The 26104-nt window shown below is 38.2% G+C and overlaps 1 long non-coding RNA gene across 1 annotated transcript in view; it reads left to right on the forward strand.

Moving 5' to 3' along the window:
* LOC140507009 (uncharacterized) overlaps positions 1 to 13172 on the forward strand; it is a 32759-nt gene extending 19587 nt beyond the window's left edge. Inside the window, exons 3-4 of the long non-coding RNA XR_011968181.1 lie at positions 270 to 397; positions 5584 to 13172. This is a non-coding gene — a long non-coding RNA (uncharacterized lncRNA). The remainder of the gene's footprint in view (positions 1 to 269; positions 398 to 5583) is intronic.
* The last annotated feature ends 12932 nt before the right edge of the window (positions 13173 to 26104 follow it).

Below are 26104 nucleotides of genomic sequence, written 5' to 3' on the forward strand. Positions count from 1 at the left end.
ATCACATGGTATATTTTTGTAAAGTTATCACTTGCTATTGGGAAATATATGTAATCTTTTATATTCCCACTCTGAAAATCCCTTTAGTCTTTCAGCTTTAAACTCTCCAATGGTTTGTTTGTCCCATAGTTTTTCCTTTGTTGATCTTTGTTAGGTCTGTCCAGATCAATCAAGGAGACCTTAAAATCTCCTACAATTATTGTGTTACTGTCTTTAGGAGTATATGGAGGTATTCAGGGAAGAATAACACCTTGCCAAACCCTTTTCAGGACTGCTCATCCAACTTTGGTGTCTACCTGTCATCCATCTCTCACCTGTGGTTCTAAGAAGCTACAACATGTACAATGGCCACACCCCAGCAAAACTGTCTTGACAGATGGGGTAAACCAAGTTGAAGGTAAACAACAGGCCACAAAAGCACCAGTGAGTTAGGGATATGACTAACCCAAGCAGGTGAAGACTTCCCCTGGTAGAAAGGGGAGATGAGAACAATTTGTTCCCATAGCCATGAAGGCAGCTAAAACAGGCACTGGGGAGAGCTTAGAGCTTGGTTAGACATCAAAGACTCATCCACTGAATCCTGAGCCATCATCACTTATCTTAATTTTTGTCCTATCACTGGACTTCCAGAACTCTGGAAGAGAGAGAGAATGAGGCTAATGACTTTGCACAGCTCTGCCTCAAAATCCAATTCATGTACTAGTCAAGAAATCACCCACGATGTCCTGGGTCCTCTATGAAAATGAAAAATGAAGAGCAACTACCGTCCATATCCTTTTCTCAAGTCAGCTAACTTTTTTTTTTTAATGAATTTAGATGTTATGCCAGTTGGTGCATATATGTTAAATATTATATTGTCTGTTGTTGTTCAATCATTTCAATTATGTCCAACTCTTTGTAACCCCATTTGAGATTTTCTTGGCAAACATACTGGAATAGTTTGCCATTTCTTTCTCCAGCTCATTTTACAGAGGAAGAAACTAAGGCAAACAGGATTTAGTGACTTAGCTAGGGTCACACAGCTGGTAAATGTCTGCAACCAGATTTGAATTCTGGGAGATGACTCTTCCTGACTCCAGGTCTGGAACTCTTTCCACTGTACCACTTAGCTGCCCCATTTATATTGCCTATCCTTTAAACATAATATAGTTTCCTTATTATTATGAATTCTATTTTTGTTTTGTCTGATACCATGACTGTAATTCCTCCTTTTTTGGATTCACCTAATGCATGGTAAATTTTGTTTTAACTTCTCATTTTCATTCTTTGTGTATTTTTATTTTTTTATGTTTCTCTTATGCCACAAAAGTTGATTTTTGTTTCCTTATTTGTTTTGTCATTTTCTTATTGGATTATTTAATCTATTCACATTTAAGATTATTTAATAATTATTAGACTTAATTTTCCTCCATTCATTTCTTCTATGTTATTTTTCTTTTGGTTCTCTCATACTTTTAAGAGAGTACTATGATTAGTTTTGCTTAAGTTACTTTAGTGCTAGTCTATTCCCACAGGCTTTCTTCCTCTCCGCCGCTCTCATTTGACTACCTTATCCTAAATTCTTTTAATTTAAGTTGTTGGTTTCTTTCATTTATTTAGTTATCTATTTCTCCCCCATTTTTGTCCTTTATATTTCTCTATATATTTACATTATTCCTCCCCTCCTTTCCTATGATATCTTTCTTAAAGTAATTTTCTCTTTTTCACAGCACCTTTTCAAGAAAATTTCCTTTGTTTTGCCCTCATTATTTCTCTTTCACTTTTTTTATTCTTCTTTTAAGATCACCAAACATAACAGAGTCACTCACCAGCATTTTGCCTAATTAGAATGCCTTTATGAACCCTGATATTGATAGACTCTGAGTTATTACATGTACCATCTTCTCCTATAAAAAAGTAGACAGTTTAATCTCGTTTAGTTCTTTATGATTGCTCATTTTTTAATGTTTACATTTTTACTTTTTTATGTTTACATTTTTAATGCTTCTTTTCTTTCTTGTGTTTGTACTTCACATTTTCTACTGGTCTTTCAGCTCTCATCTTTTCATTGGGAATGCTTGGAAGTTCTCTGTTTTGTTCAAGGTCCATTTTCCCCCTGTAGGATTATACTTAGTTTTGCTGAATAATTAATTCTTGAGTGTAAACCTAAATTCTTTGCTTTCTGAGATATCATATTCCAAGCTCTCTACTCATTTAAGTAGTGGCTGACAGTAATCCTGACAGGTGACTCCTCAGTACTTGAATTTTTTCTTTCTGATTGTTTGCAGTATTTTTCCCCCTTAACCTGGGTGCTCTGTTCTGGGGCTGTAATATTCCTGAAAATATTCATTTGGAGATTTCTTTCAGGAGGTGATCAATGAATTCTTTCTATTTATACTTTGCCCTCTTTTTCCAAGAAGTCAGGGTAATTTTTAAAAAGACTTCTTGAAATATGATGTCTAGGTATTTTCTTTTTTGGTCGTGGTATTCTGATAGTTCAGATTTGATCTGTTTTCTAGGTTAGTTCTTTTTCCTAATAGATACTTCACTTTTTCTCTGATTTCTTTCAGTCTTTTTACTTTATTTTATAATTTCTTGATGTGTCTTGGAGTCATTAGCTTCTATTTCAATACTAATTTTCAAAGAATTATTTTCTTCATTAAGATTTTGTACATCTTATTCAAAGCTATCAATTCTCATTTCATATTTTTCTCTTCTAGCTCTCATTTTTTCTCATTTTTTCTCAAGTGCCCTTATTTGTTTTTTAAAATAATTTTTAGCTCCTTTTTTTTTGGACTCTTGCTTTAACTGTTCTGTGAAGTCTCATTGGCCTTGTGTCCATGCTGCATTTTTATGTGAGGTTTTGTTTATAGATGTTTTCTAATCATTTCCTTCTTTTGGCTTTGTTATCTTGAATTTCTCTGTCACATAACTCTACATGGTAAGGATGTTTTTTTTCTCCTCATTCTTCCCATCTACTTCCTGATTTTGGAATTTATGTTAGTGCTGGTCTTTGCATACTTCTGGCAGAGATGGGGGAAAGGGGACCAGGACATCTGGACTTAGCTTCTGCCTTTTTACATCATTTTTGCTGAATTCACAGCTCATTTTTGCATTCTGCAAATTTTCAGTGCTCCTAAACTAATATGATCCAGGGCAAAGTCTGTTCACTACCTTCCTGGTTTGAATTCTGCAGGTTCCTGATTCAGGTGGATCTGTCAGCTTGTCCTGGGTTGGAAGCTTCAGTAGACTACTGATGACTCAGCCACTCTTAGCCTGCTAGGAGGCTCTGCAGGTTCTGAATGGCAGTACTTCTGGCTCTCCTTTGATCTGGAACTCCTGTTCTTGTTATTCTACTACCGGCTTTCACTGCAGATTTCACCTGAGTTGCAGGCTAGACCTGCTTCACCACTCTGATCCTGGGATCAGAGCTCCACCTTACCTTGGGTCTGTGTCATGAAACTGGGTAGTGGACAAACAGCTGCCAGATGGCACTCATTCCTACATCATGTGTTGGTTCAGGCATATTCTGGGATTACTTTCTGCCTCAGGGTTCCTGCCCTAGAGCCCAATCTTGGCTTTCTTTCATTCCCTGGGCACTGGAAAGCTCTCTGTGGTGCACTCCAGGTCAGACTTTATCCATAGTGCCCATAAACCTCTCATTCTGTTTTCTTAAATTACCTTGGGCTGGAAAAGTGACTCACTGGGATGTTTGCTTTGCTTTCTTCATCAGAATTCAGTCTGGTGTATTTTCTGGTCTTTGCTGAGGAAATTTAGTGGGAAGCTAGGCTACTTCTTATTCTGACATCTTAACCTTGCTTCTTGCCTTTCCACCACTGATGATTACTCCCATTGTTAGTCTTTGGATAAACTTTTGTATCCTCCATTCTACCTCTCACCTCAACTCCCCTGAAACACAAGTCTTGTTAACTAGTGATGATTGTTTGGCAAAATATGAAGAGAAGGAGGAAAGAACCGGAATCCTCTAGAAAGACTTTATATAGCTCTAATAAGTAAAATAGAGATACTTTGAATATTGTAATAAATTATGCTAGTTGTAAATCAATTGCTATTCCTGTTAATATTAATCTCGACTTAAAAATGACTATGACTAAAATGGAACTAAGATCACAGAGTAGCAGAAAGCAGTACAGGGAATCATCCCCACTCCCTCATTCTCTTCCCCCTCCCCCCCACAAATCTTCTTTAAACAGATCTAAAAAATTCACCATACAGAATCCTGATGAGGAAATCCAGGAAAAGTCACAGTGAATAATTTTTTCCAATCCAGCTCAGCAAGGGGAGACAGACTAAGAGGTCTGTGGATGTTGGGGATGGAGTCTGTCCAAGAGCATATTATGCATGAAACACTTCAGCATCAGGGAGAAGCTGTGTATCAGGGCAGGAGGAGGTTCCAGACCCCTTAGTGGGCAGATTGCAGAATGTGAAAACAGGTGCCAATTGGCAGCTTTGTTATCCACTACCCAATTGTGGCTCATATGTCCAGAGCAGATAGAAAAAAGGATTTGTGAACTTCGGTGGCATTAGGGTGGTGTAGCTGGGAAGGAAGTAGTTCAGACAGCAACAGAAGCAGTGGTGTGACTCTTAGGGGTCTCAGTTCTAGCATCTAGCCCAATATGAAATCTACAGAAGAATAATCATGTCAGGAATCCCAGACCAACAATTCCTTCACCCAGAAACAGAAGCTATCTGTTAGAAGCTGAGTCCAACAGCATTATCCTATTGTTAAAACTCAGACCCAGGTCAGGAACTTGGAGAACTCAGACCAGAAGGGTAGCATTCAGACTTTACTCTGCATCAGACTACTTTGGGAGCACTGAAAGATTCCCAACTTGTGCTTGAGATGTTAGAAAGACACAATATTCAGTACTCCAAGAAAGCAGCCATTTCCTCTAGAAGTGCACAGTGCCCAGCTCTAACTTCAGGTCCAAAGTCAAGAAATAAGCTCAAAAAATGAAGGAAAAAAAGAACCCAGCCATAAAGAGCTATTATAATGGCAGGGATGCTTAAGACACAAGCCTAAAGAAGGGAGATTGAGTCAAGATGGCAGAAAAACAGGAAGCAAGGCAAGGAGCTCCTCTCCACAGACCACTCTTAACAGATCTAGAAAATGAACCAGACTGAATCTCAATGGGAAAATCCAGAAAAAGTTGCAGTCAATCCTTTGTCTAGCCTGGCACAACATAGGGAGCCAGATGGGAAGATCTTCAGACACTGAGCATGGAGCAATTTAGCACCCAGGGAGAGACTGTACAACAGGGAAAAGGAGGTACCAATGTCCCTGGTTGTGATATTCTGAATAGGGAGACCCTGCGCAGTGTACAGAGAAAAGGGGAAGTTCATAAACTAAAAGGAGAAGCAGCAGTGATGTGCCTTGGACCTCAGATGCAAAGTAGGGTGTCACTTTCAATATCTAGAATAGAGGAGCCTATGATCTGAGGTAACAGAACTTTTCATTGGGCTCTTAGAGATAGAATGCAATATCAGTCTGTTTTTTCTCTGACCCAAGTTTAGGTCAGGAACTTGCAGAACTCAGACCAAGGGATCAGTAATCATACTTTGTCTTGGGTTATTCCACTTTAGGGGCACTGAAAGACTGCAGGTCCCCACCCTGCTCCTGTTCCGGAAATACAACGCTCAATGCTCCAAGAAAACAACTATAGGACCAACCCTTCCCTCCAGAAGCCCACAGAATCTAACCTTAATATCAGTTCCTAAGACCAGAAGCAGGATGTAAGAAGAAACAAATAAAAAAGAACCTCCACAATAAAGAACTATTAAGGTGACTGTGATGCTCAAGACACAAAAACATAAAAGAATGACTCCATAACATCGATAAGCAATGCCTCAGAGAAAAGCATAGTTTGGGCACAAACTCAACAAGAGTTCCTGGAAAAGACAAAGTGAGAGTTTTTTAAAAATGTTTTTATACATGGAATGAGAGGATTTGAGGGAAAAATATTGGAAAAGAAATGAGAGCTACAGAAGGAAGAATTGGAAGAGGGGTTTAACAGCTTGGCACAAAAAACACAAAACTTTACTCAAGCAACAAACTCCCTGAAAATTAGAGTGGCCAATAACTTCATGAGGCAACAAGATAATTTAAGACAAAGTCAAAAGGCTGAAAAGATTGAATTAAATGTAAGGTATCTTATAGCAAAAACAAACAATTTGAAGAGAAAAAATTTAAGAGTCATTGGACTATCTGAATGCCATGACCAAAAATAAAAAAAAAGTCCTAGACATTGTATGTCTTTAAAGAAAAGTTTTATTGATATTTTTTATTTCTTATATCACCATAGTGTCCCATATAGCCCTCCTCCTCCCCCTCCCCCTCCCAGAGACTTATTACATGAAACAAACAGTATTTTTTGGACAGGAAAAAAAAATAGCACAGCTGCTCAATACAATGAAAAAGGCTGAAGATGTATGCAATGTGTAACACCTGAAGACCTCCCCCTTCCATGAAGGATAGGTTGGGGATATCTTCTCATATCTTTTGAGTTCCACTTTATTCTTATAATTTTGTTATATTTACTTCTGATTTTTTGGTACGATGTTCTTTTCATTTAAATTGTCTATTGTTTTCTTGGCTCTGTTTATTTTGATCTGCATCAGCATCCTTCCCTGCTTGTTGTACTCATCACATACCTTATTTCTTCTTAGAGCACAGTAATATTCTATTACAATCCTGTACCACAATTTGTTTATCCATTCTCCAATGAATGGACATCTACTTTGTTTCCAATTTTTAGCTATCACAAAAGGGGCTTCTATAAATGTTTTGGAGTATGGGAACTTCTTTTTTTAAAAAATTATCAATGGCTTCCTTGGAGTGTAGGCTCAAAAATGGAGTTCCTGGTTCAAAGTGTGTGAATCTTTTAGTCACTTTATTTCATAATTATTTTATTTTTCATAATTATAGTGGAGTATATAAATTTAATTTATTCATAATTATAGTGGAGCATTTCACAGCTCCACTAACAATGTATTACTGTGCTTATCCTTCCACAGCTCCCCCTTTGTTGAGTGTTTCCATTTTTGTTATCTTTGCCAATTTAAAGGGCTTGAGGTAAAGCCTCTGGATTGTTTTGATTTGCATTTTTATTTGCATTAGTGATTTGGAGCATTTTGTATGTGGTTGTGAATGTTTTGTAGTTCTTTTGAGAACTATATGTTCATATCTTTAGATCTGTTGAAAAATGACTTATTAGTCACACGTATTTGTTAATTGTTTATATACCTTGGATACCAAGGCTTTATCCTAGAAATTGATACAAAGATTTTTTTTCCCCTCATTTAGCTACTTCCCTTTTTACCCTAAATGCACTAATGTTCCTGAAGGAGCTTTTCAGTTTCAAGTTCCCTCTTCTGCTGTAAACACGGTATTATCTTCCTTGATTATTTTACATTAATATTTTTTTAGGTGGTTTTCTTTCCACTGGCTTTTTTCTCCTCATTCCTGATCTCTTTTCATTTGGTATTCCCTCTTCCTTTCCTTCCCTTCAGTTAATCCTGTTCTCTAGATTTTAATTTCATTTTTTTACTCCTTTCTAAAAAGCATTTCTCTCAATCTCTTCATTTTCCATTTTCTCTTTCTGTTTACTCTAGACCCTCATTCTATGACTCATGACCTCTATGATTACCAGACCTTTCTCTTCTCTGTATTCTTTTTGCTATCAAAGTTTCCAAAGTAATCATTCCAGGGTCTTGCCCCTCTGGATACTACCAGTTCCTTATAGGGCTTGCCCCATAGATTATCTTTTCCCTTGTACCTCATTTGCAGAGGAATGCTTATCATTATTATTATTATTATTATTATTATTATTATTATTATTATTATTATTATTATATACATTAGGGGTGGGCTAAATAATGAGGAATGTAGTGGGGGACGGGCCCCACCAAGAGGCGGTGTTAGGTGGCACACTGGGTACAGGGTTGGGCTGAAGTCAGGAAGACATGAGTTGAAATCTGGCCTCAGACACTTATTAGTTGTGTGACCCTGGGTAAATTTCTGTCTGCCTCAGTTTTCTCATCTGTAAAATGGGGATAATCATAACACCTACTTCTCAAGGTTGTTGTGAGGATCAATTGAAATAATAATTATATAGTGCCCGACACATAGTATACTCTATGTACTTGCCTAGTGAACATATTTTCTTTTAATGATATTGTTTTTTGCTTCTCTTCCAGTTTTTCTTTCAGATCTGTGTATTTGCATTCCCAATCTATTTTTCTCCCTTTTGTTTATTTGGTGAAGTTTACCACTGCAGACTCAAGTTTTTCTATTGTCCTCATTATTTTTATTGTGCAGGACATAGATTCTGCACTCAAAATTCTCATTTCTCTTTTAAACTATAAAGTGATTTCTAGTTTCATGTTCTCCTCAAATTCCACAATCCTCTGTTTTATCAAATGTTGGATCATTTTTCCTTCTTTTACAATATTTTATTCAATGCTAATTGAACTTGTTAACTAGATCTGGAGGCTGTGTTTCCTTCTGTTGTTATAGTTTTTCCTGTGGATTTATCTGTTTATATTCAAGGTCTCTGAGTTTTCTTCTTCCTGAACTCTTGGGTAATTTCAATCTTTCTTTCCTCTTATTTTCCATAGCTCTCACTTCTGACTCCTTCCCCTCTGATTGTGGTTTCCTTTGGGGCTAGAACTTAAAGTGTCTCAGCTTCCTCCCTTATTAGCCATTTCATGGCTCACCAGCCTATGTCTCTACCCCAGATGACTATTGAGTGGTCAGAGCTAGCCCCACCTGAGGATTGCTGAAGTGCTGCATAGCTCCCTACATGCAGGGTATCTTGTCCTGGTGATCTATCCCACTTCCTCTCTTTGTCAGTTCTGTCCCAGCATAGGCAGTTCAGAGACTGCTTTCCCTAGTACTAGTGCTTCTGGGTTGCAGTCCCTGGCAGTCTTTTGCTCCTGAAGTGCTGTGGCCAAGTTGCCTGTCAAGGCTCAAGCAGACTTATGTAGTCTGGAGCTAGGGTGTCTGCAGTGATGGGGTTCAGACTCTGGGAGCCTCCTTGAGCTCCCCTTGAATCTTCCCACTTAATCTGGCCTTTCTTACTCAAATCCAGGTCTCTGTTGCATGCCCACTTCCTTGATCCCATCAAAACCCCATTCCCCACACTGCTGACCACTCCCATCAAGATCTATATTCATTCCCATACTGCCCCTATCAAGATGTCTGGATTGCCCTACCTGCTTCCCACCCAAAACCTCCATTGTCTGATGTCTCCTGATTGCCTCCAGCTGTTTCCAACCCTTGATGAGTCACCCTAGTCCCACTGAGGTCCTCCTTGGACTTCTCCTCAAAACCGTCTCTAAACCCCTCTTCCCATCACCCTAGACTACCAGACCACCCCCAGATCCCTCCTATAGTCTTTTCTGTATTTAAGTTCCATCTTGCCTCCATGAAGGCACTCAGATTCAATCCAGCTCAGACTCTGTTTAGCTGAGATTGTATCTGACCAGCTTGTGAATACAAGTGTTACGAATGCGTAGGCTCCTTAAGAGCCAACCCAAGATGATGAATCTTTAATAAACTTTGTTTTCTTTGGCTTTAAGAAGGCTTGAGTTGAATTCATTCGAGTAGGACCCTAAATGTCGATATTTTGAGGTCCCCAGCACCCCCCCGACCTCATCATGCAGCACTGGAAATAAGGGGAGATAGGGTAGAGGAGTGGGTTTTGATGTAAGCCTGTGTCTTGTCCTTGGTCTGCTAGTACAACCTCAGTACACATAGCAGGAGAGGTAGAGGAAGGATGTTGAATGAGCTCAGCTGAATGAGTGAGCAACAGTTCCTGGGTTTGGGAGGATTTTTTTAAACTTTCTTTTGTATTCTTGATGTACTAGATTATGGAAGCAGCTGATGTTGCTTTGTCTTTAGTGCACAATTTCTGTTTCGGAGAGCTTTGAGAGATTGTGTGGATCAGAGAAAATGTCTAGTCCTCCATCTTGTCCTAGAGATTATATTTCAAGAAATATTCAAAGAAAACTGCTCAGATCTCTCAGAACCAGAGGGCAGAGTAGAAAAAAGGAAGAATCTCTCAGTTATTTCCTAAAAGAAATCCTAAAATGAAATCTCTGAGGAAGATCAACCAAAATTCAACATTTCCAGGTCAAAGAAAAAATACTGCAAATAACCAGAAAGAAGAGATTTAAGTACCATAGAGCCACATTCAGGATAACACATCCAATCACTAAAATAAACAACAGAGAATTTGGAATACAATATTCCTGAAGACAAAAGATATGGACTTACAGTCAAGAATAATTTACTCGGCAAAGCTAAGTATAATGGTACCAAGAAAAAAGGCAGATGTTTAATGAAAGAGGATGTCAAGCTTTACTTATGAAAAGATCAGGGTGGCATAGAAACTTTGAAGTTTCAACAAAGGAATAAAGAGGTAAGGTAAACATAAATGAACAATGATAAAGACAACTAAACAAGAATAAAGTGCTTACATTCAGGTGATGGGAGATGATACATGTGTCCCTTCTAAACCTTGTTATCATCAAGATTCATAGAAGGAATCCAACTAGACAAGACCTTGGAGGGGTTCTGTTATATCTTAACAATCTTGAGAAAAGAGTGGAGAAGGGAAGAATAACATGGTGTGGTTAGGGAAAATGATCTCACATAGGGATGGTGCACAAATAGACATCTATACAAATAAGGAGTGTGGTCTGTCCATTGGAAAAAGGTGGGTAGGGACTGACACTTGGACTTCCCTCTCATTTGAGCTGGTCAAAATATGAAAGAATACACATAAACATACCATTGAGTATAGAATGAGTATAAAACACTCAACAGAAAAATAGATGGGAAAGGTCAGAAAGCGGGAGGGAGATTTAGAGGAAGGAAAGATTAAGGGAGGGATTAGTCCTAAGCACAACAAATTCTAAGGATTCAAAAATATTTATAATTCTTTTTGATGTGGAAAGAATGGGAATTGAAGGGGGCATTCATAAATTAGGGAATGTATGAACAAATGATAACATATAAATATGGCATAATACTATTGCGCTGAGCTCTTGTCAGTGTAATGACCAACTAGTATTCTTCTCAGTTTGGTATTTGGTATTTAAAACCCTTCACAGTTGGACTCCAATCTCTCTTTCCAGTTTGATTTCACAGTACTTCCCTCACATGTTTTCAGTTCCAACCAAACTGTTCATTTTGCTACTCTTTTTTGCAAATGGGCTGTTAATTGCACCCAGAACTGAATACTAGCAAAGCAGACTGAATTGCTGTTAGGAAATCACCAAGTTGTGTTAATGACCTTGTCTTTGAAGTTCCTTCAAATTTGGCTGTTTTAAAATCTTTTATTTCACTTTCATTTCTGCATATATATCTCTTTCCTACTTCTACCCAGAACTGTTCCATGTAATAATTTAAAAAAAAAAAACCACAATGGGAAATAGTTTAGAAAAAGTAGAGTTTTGCATAGGACCTAGGGATTCCAAGAAGTAGAATTGAGTAGAGAGACCTTTCCAGACCTGGTGGCAAAGAATTGAAGTGGGAGATGGAAAGTTATATAGCAGAAATGGATATTTATTAAAGTGGTTTAGTAAGAGCAGTTGATAGGAATGTGTACTTAATCCTAGAGAGCACGTATGGCAAAAGAGTAATTCCCAGGTCTTGGAAATCCTTTGGATAGAGTCTTCAAGACATTTCCTCTAGGTGTGGTATAATTTTTTGGTTTTTTGTATTTATTCCTGCTGGGTTCTTTTTAGAGCCTTGACTCTTCAGGAGCTCTGTTCTTGTCTTCTGATGTAGAAATGAGCTACTCAGGGGACATGACTTGGATAGTGAGGGGAAGATGGGAGCTCCAAAATCTTCTAGACCTTTTGAATCTCACAAGGACCTCTTTTCAATATATATAATTTATTTATTTTTCAGTTTTTAACACCCACTTCCACAAGAATTTGAATTCTAAATTTTCTCCCCATCTCTCCCCACTCCCTATCCCAGGACAATATGCACCCCATCACCCCTTCCCCCAGTCTGTCCTCCCTTCTATCACTCCCCCTTTTCTCATCCCCCTCCCCTCTGTTTTCCTGAAGAGCAAAATAGATTTCTGTACCCCATTGCCTGCACATCTTATTTCCCAGTTGCGTGCAATAATGATTTTTAACATTCATTTTTAAAGCTTTAAGTTCCACATTCTCTCCTTTTCTTCCTCCACATCCACCCTCATTGAGAAAGCAAGCCATTTGATATAGGTCATGCATGTGTAGTCATGCAAAACACTTCCATAACAGTCATGTTGTGAAAGACTAACCACATTTCCCTCCATCCTGCCCTCCATTCATTCCACTCTCAAGGACTCTTTTGGCCTAAAAAGAGAAGAGGAGACTGAAGCTGAGGCCAAGATTCTTTTGTCCTCTCAAATGATGCCTCCTCAGAGGCAGCTTGTCTCTTGACTCATAGTTCACTTGAACTCTATTGGGTTCTAAACTAGCTCCCTAATTTTGTACAGACCCCACAGGGCAATACCAAGTCTCTCACCCAACTGAGACTTCCTTCTAAACCTCAAAATGTCCAAGCCATGTTCACACCTTGAAATATATTCTTACCTGTTAAATATATCAGGGTGTAACATCTTATTTTAAATGAAGTGGGCTAATTGATCACCAGACTTAGATGGTGTAGTGGAAAGAGTCTTGGGTCTCGAGTCAAGAAGATCTGAGTTCAAATCCAGCCTTCATCCTTACTAGCTGTGTGACTCTGGGTGAGTCACTTAACCTCTGTTTGCCTCAGTCTCTTTAACTGTAAAATGAGGATAATAATAGCACCTACCTCTCAGGTATTATTATTGTTAATATTGGCCTCCCTAGATATCAACTCCTACTACTTCTCAGCTAAAGACTGTGTCTTATACATCATGAAAGAAGAGACAACTAGGTGACACAGTGGATAGCTCACTGGGCCTAGAGTTAGGAAGACCTGAGTTCAAATCTAGCCTCAGACATCTAATTAGCTGTGTGTGATCCTGGTCAAGTCATTACCTCTGTTTGCTTCAGTTTCAGTTTTTCCATTGTAAACTGGGAATGATAATAGTACCTACCTCCCAGGGTTGTTGTGAGGATCAAATAAGGTGATATTTGTAAAGTGCTTAGCAAAGTACTGGCACATAGTAAGTGCTACCTAAATGTTAGCTATTTTTTTTAAAGTAACATAGAATTTATATATAGATATAAATATACATGTAATATACAATATATATGTAAATGTATAATATATATGTGTGTGGGTATGTGTATCCACATATATGTGTACGTACATATATGTGGATACACATACATACATACATATATATGAAACTATTCCAAACTTACCAATGATGCCTGAATTTTGATTGCTCTCCCTTTGTCTCCTATACTGGTTCATTATCCATCCCTATCCCCTTGCTGGCAGTGTATTCAATAGCTCCTCTCTTACGATATTTTTTCTTCTCTATACAATCTATGCAGAAAACACCCAGACCTATGCATCCAGCCCTAGTGGCTTTCCTGAGTTTCCCCTATATAATAGACATTAGGCATCTCAAACTCATCATGAGTTTAAAAGGTACCTGTGTAACATAGTTGACTAGGTTTCAAATCTTGCCCTAGGCATTCACAAACTGCGTGACCCTGGGTAAGTTATTAACTTCTCTTTGTCTCCTCTCACCCTAAGGCAGATCATACCTTATAAGATGATAAATGATAGCCTTTGAGAGGAGGCTGAGCCCTGAGACTAGAGACTTGTCAGAGGTGGGATCTGAACCCACATCTTCTTGCTTTACATCTGGCTTCCTATTCACTATGTCACAACACCTTTTAGTTTTCCTTATATTAAAATAATACATGTACTCATAGGTTTAGGGATAGAAGTGACCTTAGAGTCCAAATCCAACCTCTTGATTTTACCACTGAGGAAACTGAGACCCAGAGAAGTCATGACTTCCCTAATGTCTAATAGCTGATAAGTATCTAAGGTAGAATTTTAACTAGGTCTATTTATTAATTTACTACTTTACCAATAGGGGCAGCTAGGTGGTTCAGTGGATAGAGCACCAGGGCAGGAGTCAGGAGGACCTGAGTTCAAATCTCACCTCAGACACTTGTCACTCGCTAGCTGTGTGACCTTGGGCAAGTCACTTAACCCCAGTTGCCTCATCCTGGGTCATCTCCAGGCATCCTGATGAATATCTGGTCACTGGATTCAGATGGCTCTGGAGGAGAAGTGAGGCTGGTGACCTGCATAGTCCTCACTCACTCAAAACAAAGTCAAGTGCAAGTCATGTCATTATTTCTCTGATGGCGTGGTCTTCTTCGGCAGCAAAGGATGAACACACACACACTTTACCAATAACTGATAACTAAATAATTATTTACTAATTTACTACCAATTTACTAATAACAGCATTAACTTACTTTTATTTAGTGCTTTAAGGCTAATAATTTGCTTTCCTTATAACCAAGTGAAGAAGCTTATACATATATGAGGAAATAAGTTTAGAGGGGCTTAGCAATTTGCCCAAAGCCCCAGCTAAGTGGCAGAGTTTGAGTTGAATTCATCCTCTGACTCCAGACCATCACTCTTTCTGGGTGATTTGAAGAACCCTTCATCAATTTGGTGATGCACACAATCAATTTAATGAGATTATAGAGTATGGGTTATTGTCCCCTTCCATAAATCTAGACATGTAACATAGTCCCTCATTGAGGGAACATAGGGGACTCCTCTGGTTGATCCTCAGTTCCCAGTGCTGCCCTGGAGAACAGATTCATGACTGAGTAATTAGCCTTCCTATGATCTACAGGCATGAACTATGAAATAGCTTCACCCCTGAGAATGGACATTTCCAGTTTGGAATATGTATTCTTATGGGCAATCCCTAAGTTTGAGAATTGGACACCAGGAGCTTGGGAGAAGACGTCCTTAACAGGATTCTTCTCAGAGGAAAAGAGGATCACAGCATTAGAGGGATCTTGAAGGTGGAGAATTAAAGCCATGCAATAAGTGCGATAAGTACCAACCCTTCATGAAATTTCTGTGGATTGTTCTATAATGCAGGTCTATAGCTCAGCAGTTCTGTAAAAGCATCTTTACCTTCTAATGGATGCATAATGGGTGCAATGGGCCATTTGAGTGTATTATGCTTCCTGTACTTGTTCAACGCACCTGTGATTCCTTTGTATTTTATAATTTATAATTTTGTGGAGGAAATAAAAGGTTTTCTCAATACCTATATTGTACACTCAGTGCAACTCAGGTGGAATGATTAGTAGCATTATTACCACAGCTGATTCCTGTCTGGCCTCTGGTTAGTTCATTGACGTCAGCATAAAACTAATTCAGCATCTGCAGTCACAGAGAGGCCATGAGTGATATCCCATGCTGTGAGCCAGACAGGCTATTTCAGCTCCCTAAGAGAGTTCAGGTCTGTGAAATCCATTTTACATGATGACCTCTTTTCAGAGATCTTGAGAGCCATGGCCAAGTGACTTTCCCTAAGAAAAAGGAATACAGAGAGGACCCTTGATATTTCAAATAGTTCAGCGCTCTCTTTTCCATCACCAATTCTGCTGTGGGCAGAGTAGGTTAATGACCTGCTTGAGTCAGAGCGTTTGTAGAGGAACATTCCTCTCTATTTATTGAAGTGGAAAGAGCTTGGGCTGGGAGTCAGGAAACCTGCAACCTCCAGGCTCGGGTACTGATTAATGATATGACCTTACAAAAGGCATTTCACTTCTTTGGGCTTCAATTTCCTTAATGAGAGAGGTACAACATTTAGAAGAAGGAAGGTGATAGTCTTGCTATGCTCTGCCCTGATCACAACACATCTGTTCTTTTGTGTTCAATTCTGGGCACAATATTCTAGGAAGGATATTGATTAGCTAGGAAACATCCAGAGGAAGGTTGGGAAGCACCAAGTGGGTACTGAAGAGGCTTCAGATCAGATCATGTCATAGCTTTGGCTGAAGGAGATGCAGATGTTTCAATCTGGAGAAGAGTTATGGAGACTTAGTCACCATGTTCAAGTAGGAAGAGTAATTAGTTTGTTTTACTTGGCTGCAGAGATCAGAAGTAGGAATGAGTGGAAGCTGCCAAGAGAAAGACTTAGACTTGATATTTTAAAATTAACAATTAAGGATGTTTAAAAGTAGAATGGGCAGCCATAGAAGGCCATGGGGTTTCATCATTAGTGATATTCAAGCAAAGGCTGGATGATCATTTATCAGGGGTGGTGAAGAAAAGATTCTTTTTCAAATACCGGACTAAATGACTCCTGAAGTTCAACGCAGATATTCTATGATCATTAAGAGCATGATATTGGACTGGGAAATCCCTAATGTCTGTTTCTGCTCTAATATTCTGTGATTCTACAAATTGGATTGGGGATTAATGCAGAACTTGTTAAATAAAAGAACCAGTGAGGTGTGACTTCATTAATGCCACTCTATCTTCCTCATGGTTCTCTTTACCCAACAAATTTATTGTCTCTAAAGATAGGATGTAAGATTAGGGTCATGGGCACAGCCTGATAAGAAGTACTGGAACATATTAATACTCCAGGTGAGATTTTTTTTTCCTGGAATGAATGGAAGACCCGGCCACTTGGGCAATTTAAATGAGAAAATGTCTTTCCAAGTTCAAAATATTTGGCTTACAAACAGACTTTTGGAACACAACACACCAGGGCAACTTGGAAATTGTTTGGAACTTGGAAAGACATTTTCTCAGTTAAAATGCCCAGTTGTACTGATTTCAATTGGAAAATGACTGAGCAGGTCATGGTGTATGAATGTGGTAGAATACTGTTGTGGTATAGAAAGTGATGGAGGGAACAGTTTCAGAAAGGTCTGAGAGGCTTTGTATGAATGGATACAAAGTGGAGTGACCACAACCAGGGAAACAATTTATATAGTGACATCAGAATTTTAGAGATGAGTGTCTTCGAAGAGCTTGAGAATTCTGATTGATACAGGGACCAACCACAATTCCAGAGGACTCATGGAGCATGCTGCTCACCTCCTGATAGGGTTTCAGAGTGCAGATTGAGAGATCATTTTTTGTTCATGGCCAATACAGGAATTTGTTTTGCTTAGCTGTGTACATTACAAGGGCTTTGTTTGTTTGTTTTTTCTAATCAAGGGAGGGACTAGAGAAGGGGAGAAAATAGATTTTTGTTAATTGAAAAAAGTTAGATTGATTTCAAAAAAGAGGTAGGAACCTACATGTGCATAATGTTGTATTTAATGTTGCATAGACTGTCAGACAGATCCTTTATATTTTCTTGGGAAAAATTAATAATGACTACTTTATTTCTTATCATCTTAGTATCTTTTCCTATTAACAGAAGATTCATTGGAATGGGATTTGAGGAAAAACAAAATGGATCATTGAGAAACAACTGTGATGTATAAAACAAAAACTATCGATAAAAGAGGGAGGGAAAGAGGAAGAGAAAAACAGAGAAAGAGACAGAGATAGATAGAGGCAAAGAGTACAAATCATGCAAGTCACTTAACTAGGCTTCACAGTTTCCTCATCTATCAGATGAGCAAATAGTATTTGGCTGATCTACATTCCAATTCTATGATGCTGTGTAACTCACCTAACTCATTAAATCAGGTCTTCAAGGAGTTATCGCTGTGGATTTGACTGCCAGACCACTCAGCACTCGTCTCTAGCTCAGATCCTTAGATTCATCAGCTGTTAGTTTCTGGTTAAAACTACTCTCTTGCAGTGACCTGAACTTTGACTAAGTGGTTTTGTCATTCCCTGAATTCCTAAGAAGCAAAGTGCTTGCTGGCTCTCCTTAATCTGTTTGTTCAGTTTCTTGACATCATGGTAGCGTTAACACACAGGTTCCCTAACCATTGAAGTCATTTGAAGGAGATTTTCCCTTTCCTAGTAAATATTTCAGTACAGATTCCTATGGAGAGTTACTTCATCTTTCCTTCTTCAATTTCTTTCCTCTTAGAAAGGGAATTGGGTTGGAAATCAAGTGTTCTAGGTTTGAATCTAAACCATGTTACTTATTAATTATATCCCATTTCAAGCCATTTCACCTATCTGGCCCTTGGCTTATCTATTTAATCTGTCTTTTTCTCAACTATACAACTGTCTAGATAGGAATGTTCTGCCAGATAGTTATCTTCTAAATCTAAATGTCTGTAAAAATGGAGGTAGAACAAGTGGGACAGTCTTGGAGGGTAGTAGAAAAGGAGTAGAGTTCTTCTGGTTGTGGTAAAGAAATGGAGTTGAGCTACTGGGACTGATAAAAGGATGTGACTAGCTCTGAAGATATTTCGGAATTTACCCAGAGGTCTGTAGAGTAACCTTCATACAAATGAATATTTACTTTTCATACATCTAGACTTGAAAAATTCTCTCTAAATCCAATGGAAATGAGCTTTAAAAAAGAGGGGATAGATAAAAAGACATGAAGGACAGTGGCATTCCCTACTTTTCTCTTTAAAAGCAACTAAGTCAATGTGTAGGTCTAAATTCATGCAATCAAAATTGCCCATTTTACCTCCCACGAAATTCTCTGTCTCTCTTTCTTATCCATAGATCGATAAGGTTATTTCTTCCATGCTCCACTAACTTGCCTGTGATAACATCCTGTGTTTAAGTCATTTACCCATTTTTGAGCCTGTCTTGGTCTACGGTGTGAGGAATTGCTTCTGCCATACTGCTCTCCAGTCTTCTCAGCAGTTTTTGTTAGTGAATTCTTGCCCCAATACTTGGCGTCTTGGGGTCTATCAAATACATCTAGTGTGCTCATTTCGCTTCTGTATGTTGTATACTTAATCTTTCCTATCAATCTCTTTTTCTTATCTACTACCAAATTCTCCTTACTTTTGTAAAATGAGGTGGTGAAACTAGCCAAACTCTTAGGTTCCTTCTCATTCTAATACTCTTTAGTTCCGATTTTATGCCTTTGGGCTAAAATTATCTATTTCTGTCCTGGCACCATTTCAATACTTCTGCAAGTACTCCAGTTTAATGACTAGAAGCAGATAAATCTGGGTATCTCTGAAGACTGTGTCATTTGCAAGTCCCTCACAGCAACCATTTTTGGATTATAGTGACTTGATATAAATGCAGCATAAATATTATCTCGTGATATTTTTTTTGTGCTATCAAATGAACAGTGATCCTGAGTTATCAGGTTTTGGGGGTATATCTCAGAGCTTTGGAAGAGGATAGGAAAAACTTGAAGGAATAACTATGAGATAACAGGGGGAAGACAGGAAGCAAAATTATTTGTGACTGAAAATATGAAAATGGGGAGGTGGAGCCAAGGTGGCAGAGAGATAGGAAACAATGCAGAAAGCTCCCCTCAAAAACACTCCTCCCAAACAGATCAAAAAAGTTTACCAGATTAAATCCTAATAGGAAAGTCCAGAAAAAGTCACAGTGAGTCATTTGCCTAGCCCAGCTTGGCATAGGAAGAGATAGGGGAATCTATAGGCACTGGAGGTTGGGCCTAGATTAGAGCATGCCACCTTCAAGCATTCAAACACCTAGGAAAAGGCTATTCACTAAGGTGAGAGGAGGTCCCAGATTCTTACCAGAGCACACCTATTCCTATTTGGGGGCGCTGTGATGGGTACAGGTATGACCTGTCACCCAGGCCACAATTTTGTCAGTTCCAGGTCACACATTCAGTACAGACTGAGAAAGAGACTTGAACACATAAGTAGTATTCCCAGGTACTGAGGTCCTGGGAGAGAAAGAAAGAAGCTCAGAAGTCAGTAGCAGCAGAAATGTGATTCAGACCCCTGAAATTGTGTGGGATCTCATATCCAGCACCTAGCCCAACCTGCAGAAGAACAAGACCACGAGGAACCCCAGATCAAAGGGAAGCCTGCAATTCTGTGGCTTTGAGCCAAGAGAACTTGCCAGTTTGCTGATAGGAGATGAGTCAATAGCAGTCTACTCTTGCTCAGACCCAAACCTAGGTAAGGAACTTGCAGAGCTTAGACCAAGAAGGCACAATCAAACTTTGCTCTGGATCAGATCATTTGGGGAAGTGCTGAAAGTCTGAAGCTCTCCAACCTCTCCTGATTCTGGAATAAGACAACATTCAATACCTCAAGAAGGCAGAAACAAGGACCAGCCTAATTCTCTTTAAAAGGTCAAAATTCAAAGTTAGGAAGTAGTCTAGAAAAATGAGCAAACAAACAAAAAAGAATCCTATCATATAGAATCATCATGGTGCCAGGGACGCTAAAGACACAGCTAAGAAGAATTAGAGAATGGCTCTATAATAGCTTGGTCACAAATTCAGCTAGAATATCTGGAAAAGATGAAGCAGGAGTTTAAAAAAAAGAGTTTTAAAAAATTCTTATTAATTTTTAGTTTTCAACATTCACTTTTATAAGATTTTGAGTTCTAAATTTTATCCCCATCCCTCTCCTCACCCCTCCCCAGGACAGTGTGCAATCTGACATAGGCTATACATGTACAGTCCTATTAAACATATTTCCACATTAGCCATGTTGTAAAAAGAAATTAGAACCAAAGGGAAAAACTATGGGAAAGAAGAAACGAGAGAGAGAGAAAGAAAGAGAGAGAGAGAGAGTAGTATGCTTCAATCTGCATTCAGACTCTATAGTTCTTTGTCTGGATGTGAATAACATTTTCCATCATGAGTTTTTTGGAATTATCTTAGACCATTACTGAGAAGTCAAAAGTCTATTAAAGTCAGTCATTACACAATGTTGCTGTTACTGTATACAATGTTCTTCTGGTTCTGCTCACTTTACTCAGTATCAGCTCATATAAGTCTTTCCAGGTTTTTCTGAAGTCTGCCTGCTCATCATTTCTTATGGAACAATAGTATTCCATTATATCCATATGCCACAATTTATTCATTCTCCAATTGATGGGCATCCCTCCAATTTCCAATTCTTGGCCACCACAAAAAGAGCTACTATAAATATTTTTGTATATGTGGGTCCTTTCCCCATTTTTATGATCTCTTTGGGATACACTTAGAAGTGGTATTGTTGGATCAAAGGGTTTTATAGTCTATTGGGTATAGTTCCAAATTTCTTCCCAGAATGGTTGGATCAGTTCACAACTTCACCAACAATGCATTAATGTTCCAATTTCTCCACATCTTCTCCAGCATTTATCATTTTCCTGTTTTCTGATGTTAGTCAATCTGATAGACTATCAGAGTTATTTTAATTTGCATTTCTCTAATCAATAGTGATTTAGAGCATTTTTTATATGACTATAGCTAGCTTTAATTTCTTCATCTGAAAACTAAATGCCTGTCCCTATCCTTTGACCATTTACTAACTGGGAAATAAAAAGATTTTTTAAAAAAGTAAACAGAATAAGAATGCTTGAGGAAAAAAGTGGGAAAAGAAATGACAACTATGGAAGAAAGAATTGGAAAGAGAGTTAACAGTCAGGCATGAGAAGTGTAAAAAACCTTGCCCAAGTAATGAATTCCTTAAAAAATATGAGGGAATCAAATAGAAGCCAGTGATTCCATGAGGCAATAAGAATTATTGAGACAAAATCAAAAGGCTGAAAAAGCAGAATGTAAAGTATCTCCTAGTAAAAACAATTGACCTAGAAAACAGATTGAGGAGAAAAAAAATTAAGAATCATTGGACCATCTGGACGGGCATAAAAACTGGCCAAAATAAAAAGAGCTTAGATATTGTATTTAAAGCAATGTTCAAAGAAAACTGTTCAGAATCAGAGGGCAAAGTAGAAATAGATAGAATTCATCAAACATGTCCTGAAAGAAAACCCCAAATGAAAATTCTTAGAAACCTTATAGTCAAAGCCTCCAGGTCAAAGAAAAAGTACTGCAAGCAGCCAGAAAGAAAGAATTCAAGTACTGAGGGGCCACATTCAGGATCATACATGATTTAGCAGCCCCCTCTACAAACAAATAGAGAACCTGGAATATGATATTCCAGAAGGCAAACGATATAGGCTTACAGCCAAGAATAACTTACTCAGTAAGACCAAGTATAATGTTACAGGGAAAAAAATGAACCTATAATGAAATAGGGGACTTTTAAGTATTCCTGATGAAAAGACCAGAGTTGTGTAGAAACTTTGAGATTCAAGCACAGGCATGAGGAGAAGCATGAAAAAGTAAGCATCACTGAACAATGATAAAGTAGTAAACCAGGATAAACTCCTTGCGTTCAAATATAGAAAGATGATATGTGCCCTCTCTGAACCTTATCATTATCAGGGTTCATAGAAGGATTCTAATTAGACAAGGCCTGGGAGTGGTTCTATTATATCTTGATGATCTTAAGAGTATACTGGAAAGAGAGAGGAAAAGAAATACATTGAGAGGAAGGGAAAGGAAATTAAGGGAAAATTATCTCAATAATCAAGGTATACAAGAATACATTTGTATTCTTGTGAGTGAGTGAGTGAGTGAACCTCACTCTCATCTGAATTGGTCAAAAGAAAGAATGAATACATACAGATGGATATAGAAATACATTTTACTAAATAGAGGAATAGGAGGGAAAGGGGAGAAGGAGAATTAGGAAGAAGGGAATTAGTGGGACCAAGGGAGGGTTCAAAGTCCTAAGTAAAGCAAATTCCGAGTATGTACAAAGATATTTATGGCTCTTTTTGAGGTGGCAAAGAATGGGAATCTGAGGTTTACAAATTGGGGAATAGATGAACATGTTATGACATGTAAATATGATGGAATACTGCTGTGCTGGATTCTTATCAGCTTAATAAAAAAATATACTTTCAGAGGATTAATAAAGAAACAAGCTAGCAACCCACCTCCTGATAGAGACATGAAGGATTCAGAATGAAGAGTGAGGCAAATATTTTTTGGACATGACCAGTGTGGAAATTTGTTGTGTTTGGCTGTACATTTTTAAACTGGGTTTTGTTTTCCTTGTGTTCCTGGGTGGGGTGAGAAGATGAGTTGTGGCTAATTAAATAATTTTTTAATTAAAAAAAGAAAATATAGAATTAGTCATGCTAGTTTACCTCTTGAATTAGTCATAACCAAACCTTCAACTATCTTTCAGCTCAACCGAGAGAGAGAGAGAGACACAGATAGACAGACAGAGACAGAGAGACAGAGACAGAGAGAGACAGAGTCCTGGATTATACCCAAAGTTTGTTGAATGGTTTGACCCTGCTTGGATGACTTGCATTGTGATAATGAATTTGGAGTCGGAAGACCTGAGTTCCAATGCTATTTTATACATTTAACTGTGTAATCCTGGCTGTTACTTAACCTCTTTCTTTTGACATTTCCTTATCTATAAAATGGAAGTAATAACAGCACATACCTCATAGTGTTGTTGTGAACAGCAAATAAGATAACATTTGTAAATCTCTTGGCAAAGCACTGTGTAAATGCTAGCTATTATTATTATTTTATGGTACCAGGAACTAAGATAATGCCTTTCATGACCATGGGAATCAGATTATAGAATATATATACACATATATATACGTATATGTGCATATATATGTATATATACTTCCTATTTAGGAAGTAGGTTTGTGATCCTAAAGAAAAGGATCTTGGGAAGGCATCATAACAAAAGAATGCTTAATCTGGATGCAAGGGACCTGGGTTTGAATGCTCACTTTTCTATTTACTAGCTATGTGACCTGGGGAAAATCACCTATCCTCTCTAGGTATTAGTTTCTTCATTTATAAAGTAAGGGTTTGGACTACATGTCTCCTTCATTTCTAAATTTATGATCTTATGAAAATTGTGCTTTGCAGGAAAACTAAATGAGGAGAGCATGAGAATATGAGTATTACTTATGTTCTGAGAGAATAATGATTCATGACATTGGGTTGCCTGGATATAAGTTCCAAGATGTGAGGGGAAAAACATTATAAAAGAGAAGATCCCATGGAATGAGAGGTTCAAGATGCAATTGAAATGTTTTTATGGTGAGGTTCTTTCTTGGTTTGCTCAGACCAAAATGGGGAGATGTCTAGACTGAGCTTCTGTCTGTTATGTTCTGTTGCTTTCACAACTCATTCTGGGGAAACTAAGTTTTCAGTGCTTCCAACATGGTGTTGACCAGAAAAAGGTCTCTTTACTGTTCCTCTAGCTTGTTCTCTCCTACACAGGTAGGAGCCTTGTTCCATCATAACTGTGACCACTCCTCTCCTACTTGGAACTGTGACGTGGAGCTGGGTAATTGCTAGATAGCACCTGTTTTTGCTCCCAGTGCTAATATAGGAGTCCTCTGGGATTTTTTTCTACCCACGTGTTCATTCCCCTTACCATCCCTGAGCCCTGGGCTGCTCCTGCTGCTGCTGCCACAGCCCAGCAGTACTTCTAGTACTACACTACACTCCTGGCCAGCCCCCATACCAGCATCCATAGACCTCTCTAACTTTCTCAGCTAACCTGGACTGGAAAGATGACTCATTGTGACTTTTTCCTTTTCTTTCCTACTCACAATTTAGATCTGACAGGGACTTTAGAGTCCATCATGTCCAATTCCTTCATTTTAAAGATGAAGAAATTGAGACTGAGAGTAGATCTCTAAAGGTAACTAATATCTATCTCTTTTGGAAAACAGTTCATCAATAACAAACACAGTCAACAAAAGAAATTGCCTCTACTTGTCTTCAATTTCTTCTTATGCATTAGTAGAATTCTCTTTTTTAATCTGGCCATAAAAGTTTAATTCATGACTTGTTGGACCCTTTTTAAAACTTGAAAACACAATGAGTAACCTGGTAGTAAATGGCAGCTTCCAACTCTTGTGTGTTTTACAGGTTCTGTGTTCTTAGTACAGAAATAAGAAGCATTTTACTTAGTTAAAAATAATTTAAAGAAAAAATGAAGGTATAACAACAAAAATTCACATCTATGTGGTGCTTTACACGCTTCTTCCACAGCAATGTTGTGAGGTACATAGTAGAAGTATTAAAAAAGTTTTAGAGATGAATAAATGAAGACTTCAATTCTGGATTTCTGAAAAGAAAAGCAGAGCTCTCTGGACTACATTCTGCTGGCCTTTAGCTAACAAATAACCAGAAAACATCTCTATGCTCTTTTATCTCCAGTGAAAGATCTGCCTAATTAAGAGTTAAGGAGCTGATCCTGTCCCTGGGGACCAGTGACTTCCTGATGCAGTTTATATAAGTATATTTTGTCAGTGAGTAGGTGTGGGAAAAACACACAGTAACAAGATGACATTTTTAGTCATTGCCTACGTGATATCTTTTAAAAATTATTTTTATTTGGTTAAATATTTTCAAATGACACGTAAGAAATTTAACATTCATTTAAAAAAATTTTGAGTTCTCAATTCTTCCCCTCCTTTTAACCCTCTCTTTTCTTTGAGAAAGTAAACAATTTGATATCAATTACACATGTGAAGTCATCCAAAACATATTTTCACATTAACCTCATTGAAAAAGAAAACGTAAGCACAATAAGGCAATAAAAATGAAGAAAATTTAAAAAGTATGTTTCAGTCTGCCTTCAGCATTTACCAGTTCTCTCTCTGGGATTGTTCATCACAGATCCTTTGGAATTGTCTTAGACCATTGTCACGATCAGAGAAGCTGAGTCTTCCACAGTGGATCCTTCTTGCAATATTGTCATACAATGTTCTCCCTGTTCACTGGATCAAAATGAGAACACAGATAAACAAGGTATTACAATCCAAAGAGATTTTACCTCATGCAGCAAATTCCCCTGTTTACAATTAAAGCAGGATGTTATTGTAATACAAGGCAATAACAACGCAAGATAGTTTTGTAACTGTCACACAATGCACAATCAAATGATATAATCCCTGCCCCAAAGCCCATTGGTTTGGTACTCTCTCCTCATTGGTGGAGATGAATATCCTGCCCTGTTTGAAGACTTGGCAAGAGCAGGAAATTTCCAGCCTTTGTCATTCCTCTTTGGGATTCTTCAAGGTTCAAGTCATTTTGGAAGCTCCTGGCTTCCAGTTTTGAGAGGTACGATGAAAGAGGCCAACCCTGCTCCAGGTTACTGAAGGAAAGAACTGTGGGAAGACATGAGTGGAACTAGCAGTCTTCATCATGTTGCTACACTAGAGATTATGGAGGGAGTTTCTCCC

This window comes from Notamacropus eugenii, chromosome 5 (assembly GCF_028372415.1).
Source record: "Notamacropus eugenii isolate mMacEug1 chromosome 5, mMacEug1.pri_v2, whole genome shotgun sequence".
NCBI classification, from domain to species: domain Eukaryota; kingdom Metazoa; phylum Chordata; class Mammalia; order Diprotodontia; family Macropodidae; genus Notamacropus; species Notamacropus eugenii.